General features: G+C 42.2%; 1 long non-coding RNA gene across 2 annotated transcripts in view; it reads right to left on the reverse strand.

Moving 5' to 3' along the window:
* LOC116085430 overlaps positions 1–15569 on the reverse strand; it is a 37768-nt gene that overhangs the window by 477 nt on the left and 21722 nt on the right. The window contains exons 2-5 of one of the 2 annotated variants that reach the window (XR_004116542.1): positions 12557–12654; positions 11225–11403; positions 7863–8006; positions 4248–4359 (exon numbers count right to left, since the gene is read on the reverse strand). This is a non-coding gene — a long non-coding RNA (uncharacterized LOC116085430). The remainder of the gene's footprint in view (positions 1–4247; positions 4360–7862; positions 8007–11224; positions 11404–12556; positions 12655–15569) is intronic. The other variant, XR_004116543.1, reaches the window with a different exon arrangement.

Below are 15569 nucleotides of genomic sequence, written 5' to 3' on the forward strand. Positions count from 1 at the left end.
GGTAAGAATGTATTCTCCTTTTCCAGAATACTCAAATTTGGTTCCTAGCACCTACACTGGGTGGCTTGCAACAGTCCAGAATTCCAATACCAAGGAATAAAATAAAACACACTATACACACGTGTACATACTTACACACAGATACACATACATGTAATTAAAACTTAGTTTTAATAAAAGAAAGCATGATGATGCAATGATCAAATGATGCAATGATTCAAATACTATATTCTCTCAAATTTATGTTGACATGTATCTGTCAGTGCAACAGTATGAAGAAGTATAGTCGTTGGGAAGGGAGTGAACCATGAGGGCTTTGCTCTGGAAAGTTAGGTTCATTCTTCTGTAAAGACACTGGTGAGATGGCTCAGCCTGCCAAACTGAGTTTGATCCCTGGATCCCATGTGATAGAAGCAGAGAACCAGATCCTGTAAAGTTGACATCTGACCTCTGCACATGTGCCATGGCATGTACAGATCCCTCTCCCAATAAACAGATAGATAGATAGATAGATAGATAGATAGATACATACATAGATAAACAGATGGTAGATAGACAGATAGGTAGATGATAGACAGATGGTAGGTAGACAGATAGGTAGATGATAGACAGATGGTAGGTAGACAGATGGTAGGTAGGTAGATAGATAGATAGGTAGATAGATATATAGATAGGTAGATAAATAGATAGATATGGATAGATGGTAGATAGGCAGATAATAATACATAGTTGATAGATAATAGATAGGTAGATGATAGATATAGATATATAGACAGATAATAGATAGATGATAGACAGATAGGTAGATGATAGATTGATGGTAGATAAATATAGATAGGTGATAGTTAGGCAGGAGATAGATAGATAGATAGATAGATAGGTAGATAGGTAGATAGATAGATAGGTAGATAGGTAGGTAGATAGGTAGATAGGTAGATAGGTAGATAGGTAGGTAGATAGATAGATAGGTAGATAGGTAGGTAGATAGGTAGGTAGATAGATAGGTAGGTAGATAGATAGATAGGTAGATAGATAGGTAGATAGGTAGAGATGTGAAAAGCACATAAGTAAGCAAAACACTCCAGAAAGCTGCCTCCACTTCTCATGCTTCTGCAATGTGTGGACAGAGGAACAGTCACCATCTTAGAGATGGAGTATGAGCCCTTAACATTCCCTAAATCCCAGGCACTAGAACAATGAGAAGTACATTTATTTTTTCTTTTCTTTCTTTTCTTTAATCTGAGAAATGGTTTCTCTGTGTAGCTTTGGTGTTCTGGAACTTACTCTGTAAACCGGGCTGACTTCAAACTCAGAGATCTGCTTGCCTCTGCCTCCCAAGTGATGGGATTAAAGACATGCACCACCACTGCCAGGTGAGAAATACATTTCTATGACTTATATGTTATCTGGCCTAAGCTATCTTAGAATAGCCTCAGGAACAGATGGAGGGAGTGGGCATTTTCCATCTTAAAAGTATCTGTTTAGACAAGATCATAAGCAAATACCAAAATGAATAGAGCAACCCTGTGGGCAGAAAGTACTATAATAATTATATATATTTTTATAGTCCCTGTGTTTTTCTTAGTTGCCAAGTAACCTTTAGAATTTAATTCCATATATGCTTTATCTACAGTAAAATTCAAATGTGCCTGTAAGGGTTAACATTTATAAAAAGTGAAAATTCTGTTTTTTCCAAATTTGTCCTACACAAAGTTGTAACGATATGCATTTGACGAGTATATATGTAATTGGATACAAGGAGTGCACATGAAACTGTGTGTTGCACAAAATCATTGTGGTTCTGAATCTTAAAACTGGTCCCATGAGTGTGTAACCTGGGGGCCTGAACTGTGCCTGGCATCTGGAGTCTCTCTCTCAAATGCCTATTCCAAAGAACGGAAAAGAACAGAATTAACTCCTCACTTGTACTGAATCAAACAAAACAAAACAAAACAAAACAAACAAACAAACAAACAAACAAAACGTTTCTACCCTTGGAAGAGAAAACAGTCGGTGATGGCTCATAGCTTTAGGACCATGCTTTGTATGTGGAGACATCTTCAAATATCTCATATGTTTTGGGGCAGAACATTGAAAACTGAGATTATCTTCAAAAGTATGACCATCAGCAACAATTTCCCACAACATGGGTTGTGTCACGATCCTGGGAGGAAGTCCTGTTCTAGTGGCTTCCCTGGCTATGGAGGGTGTATTTCCCTTAGCTCTGGCTTCAGAACTGCTTGCCCCCACAGCCTCCACAGGCTTGCATACTTGCAGTCTACCTACTTTCTGACTACCAAAATCTTCCTGAGTTCATGAACTGCTAGCATCTCACGTTTCCTAAGGAAAGCACGTGATTTTGGTGCAGATCCAAAAGCCCAAGTTTGCACTACAGGCAGAGGATTTGACACAGATGGGGCTGGGCTGGGGTGGGAGCCATAAAACAACTGTCAAAGCTAATGGAGAGAAAGAGCCAAGAATAATCTGGAGATTGTTTGCTATATTTAGCTTAGAAGTTTTTTCTTGCAAGGTCTTCAGGCCTTTTAAGATCGCCACTTAGCAAGCGGTCATAAGGCTCAGGGTCTCTGCCCAGAGACCATTCGTGTAATGGCCCGAACCCACTGGCCTGCTGAGGGTTGTGAAGTATTTGCTCTTCCAAAAGGCTATCTGAGCTTCTCCATCAGGTGCGATTTCAACACAGTGCCTAGAGTGAACAAATCTCCCTTGGCAACCACGTGGCATCACGGGACACGTGTATGTAAGGTACTTAGTAGTTACTGGGCACTTACTGCCTGAGCAAGGTTTTGGGGTCAGAACCCCGACAATCCAGTCCCACGGCGGGAAGCCTGCTCCAGCTACTGTGCTCAGAAGAAACTGATTCGTGCCTTGTCCTGCAATCAGGAAGTCACGAGACACGACCCAGCCAATGAGATGCTGGGTTGGATTCTGGGAAATTTGGGGTTAAGGCTGGCAATTTGAGTTGTCCTTCTCTTCTTTCTTTTGCGCTGTGGCAGCCTACAGGAAGGATGAATCCAAAGACAAAAGCCACCTCATCACAAAAGCAGAATAGAAAAAAATTCAAGGAGTTTGGTTTCCTGAGGTCTTTGATCCAATACAGCAAGTTTAGATCGCCTCTTCCAGGCCTTGTAGATTGAGCCAAATAAGCCCAACTTGTCATCAGTGAGTGGTCCAGCGCTGTAGTTTTAACTGCCAAATTCACTTCTGAATGAGAAGCCAGTGATGTGTGCGAGTTTCATATTCCTAGTCTACAAAATGGGTGTCTAATATCTACCGACTCCTGGGATTTGCCGTAAAGACCAGTTGGTGCAGACTTAAGGCTTGGTCCAACATCTGCCACTTGGTAACAGCTGGAATGATTGTTGTCAAGCATCTTCTAGTATCTTTTTTTCTGTGGGAGATCTTGAAGGAACAAAGCTTCTCTCCAGGACAGCACAGGACAGCGCTGCCTTCTGTAAATTTCCACTTTATAAAGACCCTCACCTGTGCCCATGTATCTTCCTGCAGGAAATTCCCTGCTTCCACTAAACTGTGCTGGTTGTTTCTAAAACTCGGGGCAAGCCGTTGCTCTGTTTTTGTGAAACCAAATCTCTTGCCTACGTTTATTTCATTCTGAGCATCAGCCATACCAGCTTCTAACAGAGTACAGTCAATAAACTCAGAGAAACAGTCTGGGTAGTCAAGCTTTATCCCCAGAACAGAGGTCCCCACCATCTACATTCTTATTCTTTGTTATTCATGTCTGAATACACAGAAGAATCATAATCACTAACTCCACTCTGCTATAGTACACCAGGGGTCACTCCTCCCATCTAACCATATTGGATAAGAGTGTTGCCCCCAAGCCTGACAGCTTGTGTTCAGTCTTGAGGCCTACATGGTGAAAGAACTTGTTTTCTGAACTCTACACGAGTTGTGTGTGTGTGTGTGTGTGTGTGTGTGTGTGTGCATGTGCACGCATGCAGGCAATAAATAAATAATTTAAAAAGAACCCATCTGTCTGCCAGGTCTGTGTAGTGATAATTACAACAAATGGCTACAATGTACCTCTCTGTCCAAAGAGATACTTTTGTCTTTGCACTCATTTCAAAATTGAAATGAAGAGTTGATTTCAGTGAAATCTTTCTGAGTATTTTACAATTCTCAATTTTCTAGAGGAAGGCCTATGTCAGGATTGCCTAACAAAACATAAGGCACACCACAAATGTGAATCTTACACATTGCCTTACCTTTTGTCTCAGAGCATGCCTCCGAGTCCACTGTCAATCTCTTCTACGTAATGCCCTGCGTGCCGTCTATCTTCCGTCCTCCCCAGGTGCTCAGTATGGGATTCCTTTCTCACTGTAAGGTTTTGAAAAGATAAACAAGGCCCCAGTGTGGCCTATGCTTGATGTAGAGTTTCAAAATCAAAATTTCCAAAAGATCTGAAAGAATTTGGACTCATCTCTGACTGTTCCTATGTGTACACTAAGAGTTTGGCAGTAGCTCTGTCAGTAATACATTTTCTTCTTTTGTTGGTGTTTTTGGTCTTTTGTGATGTTTATTTTTTTCAGCTCAGCTTTGTAGCTGATCTTCCACTCACCCTGTGTTCTTGTTCATTTTGGGATATTTTTGAAGTTGGTGACCACTGAAAGGGCCAGAGATGACTTTGCCAAGTCCTTGTAAAGCACTCCAAAGACTACTGGAGAACTCTGCCTTTGTCTCAGGAGAGGTGGCCAGCCATGGTCCCTTGAGATATGAGCAACTCCGACAAGACAAAGACTTGTTTCAGTCATCTAAGACACAGCCTCACAAATCCAGTAACAGAGTTAAAGAGGAGCCTGCTCCTGAGAAAACACGTTACATGGTTCTCTTCAGAGTTTATCTTAATAAATAATAAATACTGGGTTTACGATGGCGAAGTTAGGTTCTTAACTAGCTAGAAGAGTGATTACTTAATTAAAAACACTATAGCAAAACTCTGCTTCCAGGGTACTACTCTGTGCATGTGCTGCAGATATGCGGCCCTCCTTATGGGGAGTTCTTATGAAACAGTAGAGTACATGAGGAAGTCCCCATCCCCACCAAGTTCATCCACTAGCCATCTAGTCACTCTGCTAAGTCATATGCACCAGCAGCCAGAGAAGCCTGTACTACAAGGAACAGTTTACAAAGCACAGTGAAATACAAATGGTACTTTATGTAGTTCTGAGGCTCAGCTGTGTGGGACGGTAGGGGAAGATCCCATGGTTTGCTAATAACCTGCTTCGAGAGTGAGACCTACAGTAAATAGCTATAATGAGCCCCTTCATTTGTTCACACAGAATGCACAAGCACTGGCTATAGCATGAAACATTAGCTTTACCAGGTAGGTTGGTGTACACCTTTAATCCCAGTGCTCCAGTGGCAGACAGAGTCTCTGTGAGTTTGAAGCCAGCCTGATATCCATAGTGAGCTCCAGACCAGTCAAGGCTACACAATGAGACCTTGTCTCAAAAATGACAAAATGTATCTTTACAGTTCCTATGAAATCACTTTAGCTATAAGCCATTAAATACAAACACTGGACAGGTATCTTGCTAGTTGTTGCGTGTGTATATTTTGTCCATGTTTTTCCTTGAGTTAAGGTTATAAGCAGGTCATCTCCATGTCACAGAGAAGAAAGCAATGAGGTTAAAATAATTAGGTCAAGGCCATCTTGTTACTTGCTCTCCTTCCATCTGGAGATCGACACAAGCCACATGGCCAGCTGTGTGTTGATTGTCTCACATCATGGTACCTCACAGGATGAAAAAAAAAATCACATAGAAGACATCACTGGTTTCTGTTAACCTTCCTATGTCTAGCTCTAGTTGTGCCTAGCACTCATAGTAGGTGCTCAGTAAATGTTTATAATGTCTAACAGTGAAGAAAGGCCAGAGGAAGGTAGGGAAAAAGTATTAATGTATCGTAAACTGAGCAAAAAAGGGAAGCAGAAAGGGGTACGTGGGTAGCGTTCTTAATTCACAGTGTTGCCACGTGCCATTCTGCACTGTTCTCGATGGCTACATTTAATGATACCCGTGTGTGATTTATGTGGTCAGGAATAAAGTCCGCAGCAGCAACCGTCATTTCGTGAGCCTGCCTGGGCTCTTCATACCTGCTGATTTCCATTAAATGCTGCTTAGAAAAATAATTGTATGAAGGGACCCTGTTGGCATTAAACATCAATCATGGGTCTGGCTGATAAAATACATCGTTCAAGGTGTGCAGAGAGACAAGCAGCCTTTCCTTTCTTCTTCATCTTTTTTTCTTTCCTTCTGAGATACTTTAACCGAAGACAGGAGAAGCTGATGGTCCCCACCAAAATTGGCCACCCGTGTGCAACTGCCCTGCGGGCGGTGCCTAGCCATCCATGTCACAGAGACATCAGTCACGGATTCTGACTGCAAGGGGTGCCCCAGTTTAATCTCATTTTTGAATGAATTAATATTATTAGTTTTGACGAATTAATGGTATTAAACGTTTGAGGTTAGTATGAATTATGCCCACATCCAACTATTACTAAACATGCCTCATTTGTGGGCAAGAAAGCCTGCTGAATCAGTCCCGGGAAAGCCACTGGATCTTGGACTTTCTGAAGTGTTTCTTAGATGACTTTTAAAGTTGGGCTGATGGACCTATGGACAAGTAATTCTTTATATGTAAATTTGGAGTAAAATTTATTTCCACACTGAAAGTGACTATAATTCAGTGGTCAGACAGAGGAAACCCTAACTTTACAGTGATTTTAAACTGTGATCACATTGTAATCTTTTTTTCTCCTTCTCAATACCTGTTTGAGATGGAGAGAGAGAGAGAGAGAGAGAGAGAGAGAGAGAGAGAGAGAGAATCCTATACTTATATGTATGTTTTCAATAGTAAGCTCTCTTTGTCTAACTTAAGTCTAAATGAAGTGCCTATTATTAGAATCATATGGCAAAATTTATGTCTGCAGTTCAAGTTTTTGAGGACATGATGATCAAATGTGAACTGGTACAAGGATTCTGTTTTCTGAATGATACTTTGTTTATTTAAGGCTGTGAGCATATATAACAAACCTATCTCATATAGTTAGTAGCTTTGTGCTTAATACTGGGGTGAGGGGTCAAAACTTCAGCCTTCTCCTCATATTTAATTGATCAAAATTTGGTCATTGATCATAGTAAAGGATAATTGAATTATCTTACAAACCTGGAAAGAAGTCTAAAGACCTTTCTTAACACTAGGGCATCTCAGACTTACTTATAAGCAGGTAATAAAGGCACAGCAACCATTGTGTGTGACAGTGTCTAAGTTCAAAGTCCATTTCTATTGCTACAACAAAGTACCTGAGGTTGGGTACTTTATAAAGTCAAGAGGTTCACTTAGCTCACAGGTTTGGAAGTTGATCATCTAAATAGCATGGCCCTGTTCCTGGTAAGAACCTCATGGAGGATGGCTTCACAGAAGGAACAGAGAAGGGAAAATCATGGTGATATGGGATGCCAGACTAGTGAGGAAAGATCAGGCTTTCTTCTTGGAGGGCTTCACAGGAGACCATGAGAATCTCCCAAGGCTTTAGTGATCTAATGACTTCCAAGCAGACCCCACTTCTTAAAGGATCTAACCTCTCACATCTTTGTACTGAGGACCAAGATTTCACCAGATACACTCTAAACAGACACACTCAAACTACATACGAACCAGAGTCATATCCAGGATAATTTCATTTCAGCACATAATCAGCATTTAGAAAGTGCTGTGGTATTTGACTTTATTGTTATTATTATGTTTTGTGTGTGTGTGTGTGTTTGTGTGTGTGTGCGTGCTTACAGAACATCTCAGTCTGAATGGCCATTACTAACCAGCTCTCCAGCTGCTTCTCACGGTCATGTCTCAGCCTCGATGATTTATTTCATACCACATTATTTCAAGATATTTGCCTCCTTCTGCTTACAAAATCTCTGCTCAGTCTGTCTTTCTGTCAGACAAGGGGTCATATTTTGTATCTGTGGGGAAAGGAAGAAAGTATTTCTTACCTTTGAGCCACCTGGGAAGGGCAGAGGTCAGAACCACCATGGGTGGCTGCATTGTGTCGTCCTTCTACACACCACCTTCATGGCTGTTGTGAGCTCCCTGCATGCAGGGAATGGCTAAGGAGACAGCCCAGCTTCCACTTAGAGGGGATTTTGACTGTGTATTCATGATAACTAGGGTTTTTATAACACAGAGGTTTGGATTGGAAGAGACTTTAGGAGGTATGATGCTTGATTGTATGTATCAACTTCTCTGGGTCACAGGATCCCCAGATACTTGGTCAAACATTATTCTGAGTGTTCCTGGGAGAGGGGTTTTAGATAGGATTACCATTTAAATAAGTAGAGTGAGCAAAAAGCAGATTCCCCTCCAGAATGCAGCCAGCACTCATCTAAAAGCCTGAATAGAACAGAAGGGCTTACCGTCCTGCAAGAGAGAGAATCCATCTTTCCTTCCTTCCTGGGACGGTTACTTTAGACTGTCAACCTGGCACAATGTAAGATCATCTGGGAAGAAGTCTTGAAAAGGGACTGTGTAGATGAAATTGGCCTATGGGTGTATCAGGGAGAGATTCTCTTGGCTAACTGATGTAAGAAAACCTGACCACTATAGGAGGCATCATTCTCTAAGCTTGCGGATCCCAGATGGGGTAAGTGTAGCAAGGAGCTGGGCACTAATAAGCATGCATCCATTTGTTCTCTTGCTGCTTTTGACTGTGTCTGTGACCAACGGCTTCAAGTTCCGGTTGCCCTGACTTGCTAGCTGTGATAGGTGATAATCTGGAATTATGAGCTAAAATTAACACTTTTCCCCCTTACACTGTTTGTGTCAAAGTATTTTCTAACAGTAACAGGTTGCAGTGAAAATAATAATAAACCAATACCTTGCCTAAATGCCTTTGACACAGTTTTTCCTGCCTTCAGATTTGAGCAGAAACATTAGATATTCCTCAATTTAGAGCCCACTGGCCTTTAGCTGCAGACACAGCGTCAGCTTTCAGGGTCTCAACTTTGCCGGTGCACCTGCAGACACGGGCCTTGCTAGCCTCAGTAAATGCATGACCTAATCCCAATCTATACACACATGACAGGTAGATGATAGATAGATAGATAGATAGATAGATAGATAGATAGATAGATAGATAGATAGATGATAGATAAGTAGATGATAGCTAGATAGATAGGTGATTGATCAATTGATAGATAGTTGATAAGTAGATAGATGATAGATAGTAGATGATAAATAGGCTGATAGATAGATAGATAGATAGATAGATAGATAGATAGATAGATAGATAGATAATACATAGATGACAGAGTGTCTTAATTAGGTTCTTATTGCTGTGAACAGACACCATGACCGTGGTAACTCTTATAAAGGACAACGTTTAATTGGGGCTAGCTTACAGTTTCAGAGGTTCAGTCCATTATCATCATGTATGGAGGCATGGCAGCGTCCACACAGACATGGTGCTGGAGAAACAGCTGAGAGTTCTACATAGTGATCTTCCGGCAGTGGAAGGGGACTCTTCTGAGCTGGGCAAAGCTCAAGCAGTAAGAGCCCTCAAAGCCCACTACATAACACACTTCCTCCAACAAGACTACACCTAACAATGCCACTTCCCATGAACCACCACAGATAGGTAGATGATACATAGATAGATAATAGACAGACAGACATCCAGATAGGCAGCTGAGGCAGTTATGGATGTACCTGGGGTTATTACTCAATAGCAAACTTACAAGTCAGTATCAGTTACTTTTCCCGTTACAGAGACTAAATACCTGGCAAGAAACAACTTGGGGCAGAAGAAGCTACTTCCAACTACATTCTAAGGAGATGTGCTGTGTCTGTCATAGGTAAGTCTGGGGCAGGAGCTTGAGGCAGGTGGTGATACTGTGTCTGCAGTCCTGAAGGAGAGAAGGATGGATGTTCAGCTCTTGTATGCAGTCCAGGACCGCAGCCCACACATTAAGGTGTGGCTTCCTACCTCAGTTAGCCTAACTGAGAAACTCCCTCATACACATGTCCATTTGTCTCCTAAGTGACTTTCAATACCATCAAGGGGACAAGATGAACCAGCACAGAGACCTTTCATCCAAATGTCATAGTGTCTCTAGCATGAGTGAGACACTGGTTATAGGAAAGTCTGCCCTCCTATTCCCATGGATACCCAAGCCTTAAAGCCAAGTCCTTTCCATATGATGGTATAGAATTTGCATGTAATCTATGTAATCATTCCAGATATTTTAATACTCAATAGAATTTCAATGTTATATAAATGATTTTTACGCAATATAGTTTAGGAAATAACAAGAAAAGCATCTGTGAATGTTTCAGTAAAGATACAGTTTTTTTTTTTTTAAATATGTTTGATCTACTTGTTTGACTCTATGGAATCCTTGAATATGGAAAAGCCACTTATATCCCTGGAAGTGACATGAATATGGAAGAAAGAGTGATCTGATTAAAGAGCCACTAATGTCATAGTTTGCTTCAGCAACTGTCCAGCAAAAAGTGCTTGTTGCAACAAATCTGAGACAGTAATTTCAGGTTCAGCTCCAGCACCAGCAAGACCTGTGATCTACACTGCTTATTCCCAGAAGGTACTTGATGCTATTTAGACACTTCAGCTTTCTTACCAGTGTAATGAGGATGCTGTGGGCAGGACTACATTCCCAGCAATAGTCCTCACAGCAGCTGCATCAGAACGGCAGCCTGACCCTTTGCATCTTCCACATTTTCATGAGCTATATTAGTAAAGGCTAATATTTCAGGGTTAGGAATATAGCTCAGTGGCAGAGCTTTTGCTTAGTATGTGCAAAGCCCTAGCCTTGCTCCCTGCCTGTAAAACAACAACGACAACAAAGAAAGTTGCATCTGAATAATATTCAGAAAAGGCAAAGGATCTGATTCCTCTTGTTGCCTCTCAAACTCTCAGCACAGGACCTGGGAGTAATGCTCTACATGGAGGGCAATGGAAGGCTCTGCTGGTGTGAATGCTTCTCTCCATGTAGGATACTAATGCATGTTCTCAGCTACCTCTGAACCTCTGGAAGGCTGACAGCACCTCTGTATTTTGTTTCATTTAGACCACTCTATGGAGGTCCTTTGGGCTTTACTCAGACCTATCCCCGAGTTCCATCTGACATAGCCTGACCTTCATAGTATAATTCACCTCTGAATGTACCTTGTGAAGGTTCTGGGATCCAGCCTGGTCCTTCATACCCTTGACCTGGGCCCAGGAATGAAGGAGCTTAGCCACCTCTGGGATTGAGCATTTCTCCATAATGCTGTCACAATTCCAGAATCCTTAAAGTGCTCATCCATCTTTTTCTGCTTGGGAGAAAAGACGTCCTTTTCAGGTAGCTACTCAAAACAAAACAAAACAAATTCCACAGTAAACACAGACAGGCAGCTGATCTCTCTCCCTCTGCCCCTAACCCCCTCCCTCTTCCCTTACACCTCTCCTCCTCCTCCCTCCCTCCCTCTCCCCCTTCCCTTCTACTCCTCTCTCCCGGCTCTCTAGTGTGTGTGTGTGTGTGTGTGTGTGTGTGTGTGTGTGTGGGTGTGTGTGTGTGTGCGCGCACACGTGCGCACGTTCCAAAGCTTCTTTTCCAATACTGTAATACTTTATGTTTTAAAAACTTTGCTTTTAATTTTATTTATGGGGATGTCTGAGAGTCTGTGCATGAGTGCTTGCAGAGGCTAGAAGAGGGTGTCGGGTTGTGAGCCGCCTGTTGTGAGTGATAGGAACTGTATTCTCGTCCTCTGGCAGAACAGCAAACACTCTTAACTGCTAAGCCATCTCTCTAGCCCTGCCCAGATGCAATCCTTAGACATCTTTTCCTGTCCTTTCGCAAAGATCCTGAATGTTCTTTTTGTACCAGTATATTTTGTACCACTCCTACCAACTGCCAAGTACACTCTAATCTCCCACAGTAATTAGCCCTAACCAATATTTAAGTGCTTAATTTTTTTCAAGTTCTGTTTGTTTTGCCCATGACACTAATTTATGGTTAGGTTATAGTGACGGCAACCACCATCATTTAAATTTCTAAGAAGTGCGTAAGCTTCTAGGGACCTTATTTTGGGGAGAAGGGGGAAGCCTTAAGGTGATGTTTATTTTATTATTATTATTATCACTTTAAACCGATCCCAGGATTCTTCTTTCCATGCTTAACTTCATTCTAGGGTCTTTAGGAATAATCAGCAGTGAGCCTGTGTGCGTAAAATGGCCCTGAGCTATTCTTTAAGTTAATTATCACTTCTTTTGGTGCTGTGAATGGCTGTTCAGTGACACTGTCAGCAAGTGGAAGGAACTAAATTACTTTAATTATGGAGTAATTGCACAGAGTGATGGTAATTAAATCTTGATCAGTTTAAGTGAGTGAATTAATTGCTCTAACTTGGAATGCACACCACCACAAGAGGAGTTGTTTTGTTGTTTAATTAACACCATCCACTGAAGTCTTATCATATTGGAAATGTAGACAATTAATGAGCCCGATATTACTCTCACCTTCACAGGAACTAGGGCCGGACACCCTGGCAATGGCAGTGTGCGCAGTATGCCTGTCACTTGTGTAGACAAGCTGGTTGCAATCTCTACTTTGCCTCCTGGAGAAATGTTCGGGTAGAAATATTTCCATATATTAGCTTCTGGCCCCATTTCATTTCAATATCCTCTGACCTATGCAACAATATGCATTTCCAAATTGTTTAATGTTTTAAATCCTACAGCCTCAGTCTCACTGTGACTCTGAGCATCATTGACTCCCTTCGCATCTATAGCCTCAGTCTCACTGTGACTCTGAGCATCATTGACTCCCTTTGCATCTACAGCCTCAGTCTCACTGTGACTCTGAGCATCATTGACTCCCTTTGCTTTTGGAAAGGTTTGGTGCTTTCACAGACATACTTAGGGACTTCATAAAATGTATTCACTTCTCAGTCATCATTTATTGAAGTAGCTTTTCTGTCTCTTTCTATTGCCCATTTTTAGTGTTGCGGATTATTATTTTTTTTTTAAGCACATAGAATCCTTCTTGGACCTGAATCACCAATGTTTGTCCTTTACTATGAAAACTTTTGAAAATTGCCAGTGCCCAAGCCCTGTGCAAAATCTGGTACATGGGGGTTGAGACACAAGCACAGATATGTTTTTAAATTTCTTAGATGATTCTAGTATACACCACAGGTTAAGATCAACTTATCTATCTAGAAAGGTCCAATTAAAAGAAAAGTTGAGGTAGAACTACTCCTAGTTTTCTGAGAAGATGCCAAAATGATTTCCAAAGTGGTTGTACAAGTTTGCACTCCCACCAGCAATGGAGGAGTGTTCCCCTTACTCCACATCCTCACCAGCATGCGCGATCTCTTGAACTTTTGATCTTAGCCATTCTGATGGATATAAGGTGGTAATCTCAGGGCAGTTGTGATTTGTGTTTTCCTGATGACTAAGGACTTCGAACAATTCTTTAAGTGCTTCTCAGAAACCATCTGAGACTCCTCTGTTGAGAATTGGTTTGTTCTATACCCAATTTTTAATTGGGTTATTGGGGTTGTTGGTGTCTACCTTCTTGAGTTCTTTGTAAATTTTGGATATTAGCCCTCTGTCAGGTGTAAGGTTGGTGAAGTTCCTCTTCCAATCTGTGGGCTGCTGATTTGTCCTGTTGACAGTGTCCTTTGCCTAGTAGAGATGGCTAGATGGCCATGAAAATGAATGTAAATCTGCAATTGATCAAGGTGAGGAGGTGGTGGTGGTGGTGGGTATCTCTAGGATAAGACAGAGACCTAGGATTAAGGGAGGCACCCAAGAGTCAATGGGGGTGGCCTCAGCTGTGAGTCACCACATTGGGGATATGGAACCTGAAGAGGTCACCTCTTGTAGCCAGACAGGAACCCCAGTGGAACAATAGGAGACACCAACCCACCCACAAAACTTTCAACCCAAAATTTATCCTGTCTACAAGAAATACAGGCAAGGGGGATGAAGCAGAGGCTGAGAGAATGCCAACCAATAACCAGCCCAACTTGAGACCCATTCCATGGGCAAGCACCAATCCCTGACACTATTAATGATGATACTCTGCCATGCTTGCAGACAGGAGCATGTTGTCCTCTGAGAGGCTCCACCCAGCAGATGACCCAAACAGATACAGGCACCCACAGCCAAACAGTGGATGGAGCTTGGGGACTCTTACGGAAGAATAGGAGAAAGTATTATGCACAGGCTCCAGCTGGAGCTAATACAAGGCACAGGACATTGCACTAAGACTACATGTATACTCTCTGAAGTCTTTACATGACTTGATGTGAGAGTTAGGGTTGGAATAATATTGGGGATGGGGGCAGGACTGTTTGTGAAAGCCAGTGATACTCGCATGCTAAAGGGTATGTTTGGGATACTGCACATAGTCTTGCTGTGTATGACCAGAGCATGCATTGTGAAAGATAGAAATACATTGAAAAGGATAGGTCAATACCATTGATAACTACTCCTAAGCTGGGTAGATAAATGCATTCAGCCTATTGCTGGATGAGCCAGTGAAAAGCAGGTGTTCAGAGCAGTTCAGTGGCAGGGAGCTGGGGGGCAGGAGCAGGAGTGTTGTTGGGTGGTCCTGGGGAGGTTTAAAGGAGTAGTTTAGAGAAGTCCCTTCTGGATAAGAACGATCAAGAACAAGGATGATTTTATAGTTGGATATTCAGTAATTGTAATCGAGAAGCTAAGGGGATGAAGGCCGGGCTAGTGTACAGTTTCGAGTTTTGTTGTTTTGGTTTTTTGTTGTTTATTTTGTTTTGTTGGAGAAGGGAGCTGGCCTAGTCATTTCTGTCTGCAGAGCCTCTTTGGGTTTTGCTCTTTCATAATCTGACCGAGGAGAGACGTTTCCTGTTCCTATTCTGTGCGCATGGTTCATACTCAGGAAGCAGTAACACAAGCTAGCTGCCCGCCACACTCTGCTTTCTCAGCAGACAAGGCTCTTGATCCCTTACATCCTGTTAGGACTTAAATATTGAAGACTCTTAGGGAATGAAATAACATAATAACGTTTCTATTGAAAGAGTCCTTAGGAGCCTGTGTGGAGGATGGTCTTGATTATGGCAAGGATGAGTATAAATGACTCAACAGAAACAGAGGAATGCTCCTAGGCAATGAGACTAGAGGGCAAGGAATAAAAAGATGGGAAGGATCATGGGGGATGGGGGAGGCAGAGTGGAAGGGAGAGCATGAGGGAGAGAGCAGGAGGAATAGGGTGGGAGGGAGACGAAGAAACAAAATGATGGAGCACGTAGTCGGTCTCCAACTCTAACTTTGAGAAACAATTTGACATTAAAGACTTCGTTTTTCCCTCCTCAAAAGGAGAACTCTACTGTTTGAAGTTCCTGTCTGGGGCCTCTGAAGGGCGAAGCCCTTCCCAGCTTTGGGAACAGCCTGCGGCAGCCTCTCCTCACTTCAGATGGGAAGAGCTCGCAGGGCTCAGGAGGTGATGATTCAGAGCGGTTACACTGGGACAGACTCTGCTGGCTTTTGA

This window comes from Mastomys coucha, unplaced genomic scaffold, assembly GCF_008632895.1.
Source record: "Mastomys coucha isolate ucsf_1 unplaced genomic scaffold, UCSF_Mcou_1 pScaffold9, whole genome shotgun sequence".
Taxonomy (NCBI): domain Eukaryota; kingdom Metazoa; phylum Chordata; class Mammalia; order Rodentia; family Muridae; genus Mastomys; species Mastomys coucha.